The sequence below is a fragment of the Salvelinus sp. IW2-2015 genome, linkage group LG35, assembly GCF_002910315.2.
Source record: "Salvelinus sp. IW2-2015 linkage group LG35, ASM291031v2, whole genome shotgun sequence".
Taxonomy (NCBI): Eukaryota; Metazoa; Chordata; class Actinopteri; order Salmoniformes; family Salmonidae; genus Salvelinus; species Salvelinus sp. IW2-2015.
The window spans coordinates 398,347-405,626 of NC_036874.1; the positions used below are offsets into that span (position 1 = coordinate 398,347).

At 45.5% G+C, this 7,280-nt stretch overlaps 1 pseudogene; it reads right to left on the bottom strand.

Moving 5' to 3' along the window:
• Window positions 1-67: 67 nt before the first annotated feature.
• On the bottom strand, window positions 68-7,004 carry LOC111958865 (polyhomeotic-like protein 1; annotated as a pseudogene).
• Between the last annotated feature and the right edge of the window lie 276 nt (window positions 7,005-7,280).

A 7,280-nucleotide genomic window follows, 5' to 3' on the forward strand; every position in this document is an offset into this window, starting at 1 on the left:
AAACCCTGTTCTAATTGACCAGTTGGCCATGGGTTCCATTTTTACAGATTCCCCTATGAAGACTCTTTATGCATTGTTTACTTCATTGACTGTTAATGAATGAGTACTGACCTTGTAGTGAAGAGATGAACCTGCAGACCTCCTCCACACCCCAATGGGCGGGGCTCCCAGACAGGAAGTTGGCCTCGTCCAATGGGAGGCTGCCTTGAGCCGAGTCGTCCAAATGGGGATCGCAGTGGGCGGGCCTAGGGCAGGAGAGGGAGGAGCTAGGGGAGAGTGATGGGGAATCTTCTTCCTCCTCCTCCTCCTCTCCGTCACAGCTGGACACATCCTCCGAGCGACTGGACTCAGAACGACACTACAGCCAATCATAGAGAGAAGAGCATCATACATGTAGGCCTGCAGTTTAAATATGGTACTGGAACTGACCCTGTATGTATGTATGTATGTATGTATGTATATTATACATACACACTGAACAAAAATATAAACACAACATGCAACAATTTCATTGATTTTACTGAGTTACAGTTCATATGAGGAAATCAGTCAACTGAAATAACTTCATTAGGCCCTAATCTATGGATTTCCCTACTGGGAGTACAGATATGCATCTTTTGGTCACAGATAGCAAAAAAAAAAAAAAAGAGGGTCTCGATCTCATCACTGTATTTTTGTGAATTCAAATTGCCATCGATAAATTGCAATTGTGTTTATTGTCCGTAGCTTATACCTTCCCATACCATAACTCCACCGCCACCATGGGGCACTCTGTTCACAACGTTGACATCAGCCAACCGCTCGCCCATTTAACACCATGTGGACTGCGGTTGTGAGGCCGGTTGGACATACTGTCAAATTCTCTAAAACAACGTTGGAGGCGGTTTATGGTAGAAAAATGTATATTAAATTCTCTGGCAACAGTTCTGGTGGATATTTCTGCAATCAGCATGCCAATTGCACACTCCCTCAAAACATGTGACATCTATTATGTTGTGTGACAAAACTGCACATTTTAGATTGGCTTTTTATTATCCCAAGCACAAGGTGCACCTGTGTAATGATCATGCTGTTTAATCAGCTTCTTGATATGCCACACCTGTCAGCTGGATGGATTATCTTGGCAAAGGAGACATGCTCGCTAACAGGGATGTAAACAAATGTGTGCACAAAATTTGAGAGAAATAAGCTTTTTGAGGGTATGGACATTTTCTGGGATCTTTTATTTCAGCTCATGAAACATGGGACCAACACTTTACATGTTGCGTTTATATTTTTGTTCAGTATAGTATGCTTACTTACTTTATCATGTTCTTCTTATTTTTCTATCTGGTGTGTTTCAGTTCTACCTTGTTATTTTTGGTATTACATTGTTATTGATTACTGCAGTGTTGGGGTTAGAGATGGTGAGAAACTAATTTCACTGTACTTGTGTATGTGATATTCAAACTTGAAACAGGAGGAGAGTAAACAACAACATTTCTATTGCATTGACTCTTTCATGGATCAGAAACATCCCCTTTACCTCCTTGACAGGCAAATGTCTGCCGGCTATTTTAGCGCAGGCGATCTCCGAGCTACTCCTGCGAGGACCCCTGCGTCTGACGATGCTGTCTGGGGGAACGGGAGGACCAGGCGGCCGTGCAGAAGCTCGCCCCCTACTGACCTGGAAGTGGTGACTGCAGCTCACATTYTATCTMGAGGAGAGTGGACAAAGCAGGTAATAACAAGGAGTCAATASTGTTGGCTGCACCCAGGACAAAAATGTGATGTCAACAGTGCTGACTTTAAAGTGTAGACTTGTTCTGGTCAGAGAGGTGTGTGATATAGTGAGAAGACAGGTGAGGTGGCTAGGGTACCTCTTAGCGCAGGTCTTGGAGCAGAACCTCTTGGAGCCCCTGAACTGGCTAGCTGGAGCCAAGCTCTCACAGTACTCACACTTCAACACTGGTGAGGAGAGAGTCAGGCTGTTAGTACAGAGATGACTAGGGGTCAGAGGAGGCTGGTGGGAGGAGCTGTAGGAGGACAGGCTCATTATAATGGCTGGAATGGAATAAATGGAACGTTGTCAAACACATTACAATGAGCCTGTCCTCTTATAGCTCCTCCCACCAGCCTCCAATGCTAGGGATGACAACTACTGTACAGAATCAAGCTATAGTACTGCAACATCTCACAGACAACTGGATCAGAGGCAGAATCAAGCTATAGTACTGCAACCTCTCACAGACAACTGGATCAGAGGCAGAATCAAGCTATAGTACTGCAACCTCTCCCAGGCAACTGGATCAGAGGCAAAATCAAATTTTTTAAAAGGCTAGCGCATCAGTCAGCTAGTATGGAGTGTATTCTTTAAGGAAGGTAGAAAATGTACCACCCACTAACCTGCAGGGCCTCCATTGTCAGCCTGTTGAACACTCATGGCTAGAGGCTCCTTCACTGGCCCAGTCACCTGTCAATCAATGTCAGGTTTGGTTGTTAGAGAAGGATACGTTCTGGCCCTAAAGCAAAGTTCTGTGCAAACCTGATCCATGGTAAGCAGGTAGCTAGGTGCTAGCCAGGTATGTGAACTCACAGGGAAAGGCTCAGCTCCCTCCTGGATGACAAAACCCTCTATGAGGTGGGTGAGGACCTGAGGTTTGACCACCGCCTGGGGCAGAGGGGCTCTGTCTCCCTGACCCCCCACCCCCCAAGACAGGTTGGGGGGAGAGGAGAAGGCTGGCACCGCTTTAGGAGCTGGAGAAAGAGCGCGAGAGAAAGTGAGGGAACCAGGGTAGAAAAGAGTGTGGGTGAAATGTCAGAGTTTGGGAATTTACACTATTGATTCAAAAAACAAACATGAATTTACCAAATATGAATCATGCTGTGTTTTACAACTTAACCTTAAATCCTTGTATCAAGCAATCGCCAACCTTAGATAGGATTCAACTAAACAAGAACATACATTATATCTTCAGACATCTTACCTGAGTCCAACATGGGGGCGGGACATAGAGGGGCAGAATCTCTCATTGGTGGACAGCAAATTTGGGAAGGTTCGACTGCCATCTCATTGGTTGCATCAGTTTCCGACTTCCTCTTCAATGAGCCAATTGCAGGCTTTGCCTAATGCAACAGGAAGAGACAAGTTTTGATTAACACACACACAGACACACATCCCAACTCTTTTATTTTCTAAGAGAGTTACCGTGGTGTTCCCTCCAGTAGAGGCTATAGCGATGCTTTTGTCCTGGGGGCAGCAGCTTCGGGCCTGTGCCAAAGCCTGGGAGTTTCCTACTGAGCCCTGCCTAGCTCCCACCAGCTGGACTGGGACATGGGGCGGGTGATGGCCCCCCGTGTTGGGCGGAGCCGGGAGGATAGGTGGAGGGTGGCGTGGGGGCAGCTGGACAGGTAAGCGGTGACCCTGTGAGGTTTTGGGCTGTATGTGCACAGGGCCAGAGCTGTGGCTCACCTTGTCCGTGTTAGTGTTGGACTGCTGCAGTGGCTGCACCACCAAGGTCTGGGTGTTGACGTTAGTTTTGGGGGCGACTGAACCTATGGGGTAGCCCTGGGAGGAAGTAGGAACGTTGGAGGTGGGGACTAGGATGTGCGTTACCGTAGCAGCAGGGGTAACCGTGGTTACCGCCCGGGCCTGACAAAGGCCTGAGGGGGAGAGGAGGAGCTGGGAGAGAGGGAGCGTGGGAGAGGAGGCGGGAACTGAGGTGGCAGCGGTTGGGGCCATATTCAGCTGGTTTCCAGTCTTGACATTTATACTGGGGAGAGCAGTGGGATGAGTGTAGCTAGTCAGTTTGTTGGCCATTTGTTGCTGTTGCTGCTGGGGTTGTATCTGCTGCTGGGTGTTCTGAGAGAACTGCTGCTGTTGCTGCTGAGGATGCTGTTGTTGTTGTTGACTAAAAGAATAGTTGGCTGATAGAGGGAGAGAGAGAGAGTTTAAAGCATGTTTAAAGTTGGAATGAGAGACAGACAGTTGTTTGCATCTTAGTGGCACACAAATTGATAAAGAATTGTGTCTGCATATTGGAGGCAAAGATAAGTCCTTTCACCTGCGTCTCTCCTGTCTGGAAACTCCGTCTTCACTGCGGCCACTCTGGGAGTGGAGATACAGTGGAGAGCCAGGTTTTGCACCTGAGAGAGTAAGGCGAGTGAGAGAGAAAATAAGGCAAACAATTAGAAACAATATTATCTGTGCAAAATCTTAATTGCAGACAAATGTTGACTGAAAAGAAATTGCTTCTCACAACAGGAAGTGGTCACTACCTGGTCATTGTCGGATTGGGCATTGGAGGTGGGATGGACTTCCTGTTGCTGCTGTTGTTGCTGAGGCTGTTGCTGTGCAACTGTCGCTACAGCAGCCGTTGCTGTGCCACCAGGCATGAAGATGAGCTGGGAGGCTGCGAGGGGTGCCCTGAGGGAGCGGTTGACCTGTGGGCTCATAGGTCAGAGGTTATTGAATATAAAGAGGCTCCTTCTCAATTGACAAAAACATCAGTCTTCTCCTCATTCAACTCACTCTCAGGTACATCTGGCCCTGTCCGGCTGAGTTCCCACCCAGCAGCACTGATTGGCTGAGAGCTGATGATGTCACTGATGTGGCAGGGCCGAGTAGGCGGGGATTGCTCATGATCCCTCCCCCAGAGGTGGTGCTCAGATTGACCTGTGACAAGAGGGAAAATGGTGACGCTGTCATATGTCAGGACTCTCAAAGAAAGCTAAGAAACTGCAATTCAGGATAACAATTCTTGCCACGTTTAATTTGAATTATTGACTGTGAAACTTACAGTGGTGGTTGCTTGGGAGACACTGTGGTTGGGAGAGTTGGACTGGCGACTAGCAGCAAGTGTGGCCTTAGAGAGAAACACAAAATGAAAGAGGTCAAGAGAAAGTAACAACTTTGAACGTTTTGTGACAGTGCAGTGCATTCCTCTGCTTAGTGTTATTACCTGTTATGTAAGGGATAATTAACGAGGGGCTATGTGTTCTATGGAAAATAATGAATGACGTGCAAGGTGTGTTCCACGACGCGCTAGCAAAGTGGAAGTGACGTTCCACGGGGTTGCATTATTTTCCAGAGAACGCAAAGTGCCGAGTTGATTATCCCTTTTATACCATGGCTATAATTGAACACATTTGCCGGTAGAAATGTGTTAATTTGCCGGTAGAAATGTGTTCAACATCTACTGAAGTAGCTAGCAAGTTTAATAGATAGCCACAGTTGTCTTAGTAAACAAACAGACTTGCTAGTTTAGCTAACCAAAACGTCATACCTAGCTTGCTGCTATGAACATCGAATTCAACAATACCAATGTTTTCAATTCAACTTTTGCTTTCAAAAGAAGCTCAAATAGTTCATTCTTGCATGTTCTATAGCCATTGAATTCTACAGTGTGTTATAGGGAAATAATGCATGCTCTAGAATGCCATTCAAGCCCATCAGAAACAAGTATTCAACAATGCCATGGTATAATAGTGTTATTACTTGTGTTACCGGCAATTGTCTTATTACCTGTTATTATTGCGTTATTAGCTGTTGTGTTACCCATTAGTGTTATTACCTGTTGTGCTACCCGTTATTATTGTGTTATTATTACCTGTTGCACGGCAGCCAGGTTGTGAAGCTGCTGGGCACTGTTGATTTGCTGCTGCAGCATGAGCTGCTGGAAGTACTGGGCTGCGTTCGGCTGTCTCTGCAGCGCCTGAAGGGCCTAGAGAGTACAAATCACCACCATCATCCTCAACATCATATTCATTAAGATTAACATCACTTCATTGTTCAAATACACACAGGTCCAAGCGAAATATGACTTCCGCTTTTAACCCAACCACTACGAAAGACACACATACAGGTATTTTTTGGAGAGGTGCGGGGGGCTGCGACAGTGGGCACCCGGGGTGCTGTGGATGGGGGGGGGGGGGGGGGGGTTAAGTGCCTTGCTCCAGGGCACAACTGCATGCAATGGCATCTAGGATTTGATACCAGCAACCCTATGCACATGCTCTTCTTGACTGGTCATTCCTAGGCAAGGCTAGTAGTTCAACATTCAGTGCAGACAGTCGCCCTATTGTCAAAGATAATAATTCATGCAGCAGGCTTAAATTAAAATAAAATAAAAATTCACCTGCACAGCTTGCCTCTCATACAGAGACATGTGGGCTATCTGGGGAGGGCGGGAGTTCCCAGCAGACGGAGCATTCCCATTGGTAGAGCCCGTGTTCTGGTCATCACCTGCATCCATGCTCTCTGCACAAAACACAGATGTCAATCAAATCATGCACTAATATCTTACAGTACTGTCACATAATACTTTTTTCTTTCTTATATGAAAAGATATACCATAACAATTGCAAAGCAATTTTATTAACTAGAAATCTATATTCTCAGTAGCAGACATTTGACCTCAATAGACCCCTACCTAGGTATCACGCTCTAATCTAATCTATAAATTAACTGGCCATAACTGTTAAAGCTATATCTTGCTGTATGTTGTTGCTATTCTTAGCTAGCGAATGCAATGGGTGAAATTGTCATTAGCGGTAGGAGACCGGCTGGCTGTCAACAACATGATCGATGACCGAAAGGGATGCATCAGGAGAGAACATGGACGGACAAGTGTGCTCTTCCAAACGTTTAAAACGTTAAATTAGACATTCAAAATGAAGGACAGACAATTGCGTTTGATATTAGATAGCTATATAATTTACTTTCAATGACTGGCAATGTTGAATTAGAACAAAACCTAGGCGAGATCATTGCAGCAATAGTCCATCTGGCTAACGTTAGCATTGCTAGCTAGCTATCAAGCTAGAGCTAGATAATAAGTTAATTGCAAGGCTTTGTGAACTCTTTCTCTTACCTCAATCTCCTGGACCTTTATTTTTTACCTTTTAAATATAAAATCCAGCTTTTATCCATAAACGTTTTACGCATTTGCTTTTGGAAGGAATCTTTGGTGATGTTTTTCTGATTATTGTGTGAAGCAAACAACGGTGAGGCAGATGAGAGAAATCCCGCCCCCTCTCAATCTTTACCATTCCTTTTCCGGCGCCAAATATTACGTCATTGAGATGCATCAGAGACAGAACAGTAGCCCAATCTAAAATCGACCCCTACACCCTACACCCCATGCAATTGTGGAGATTTAAGACGATTTGACAGGTGTTAGTAATATGGCAATAGCTCCACATTGCACCTGTCAAATCCTCTCTTATACATTAAGGTGGATGCTACCAGGATAGTCTTGAATGAGTCGTGAATAATTGTATTTATTTTATTTATTTCACCT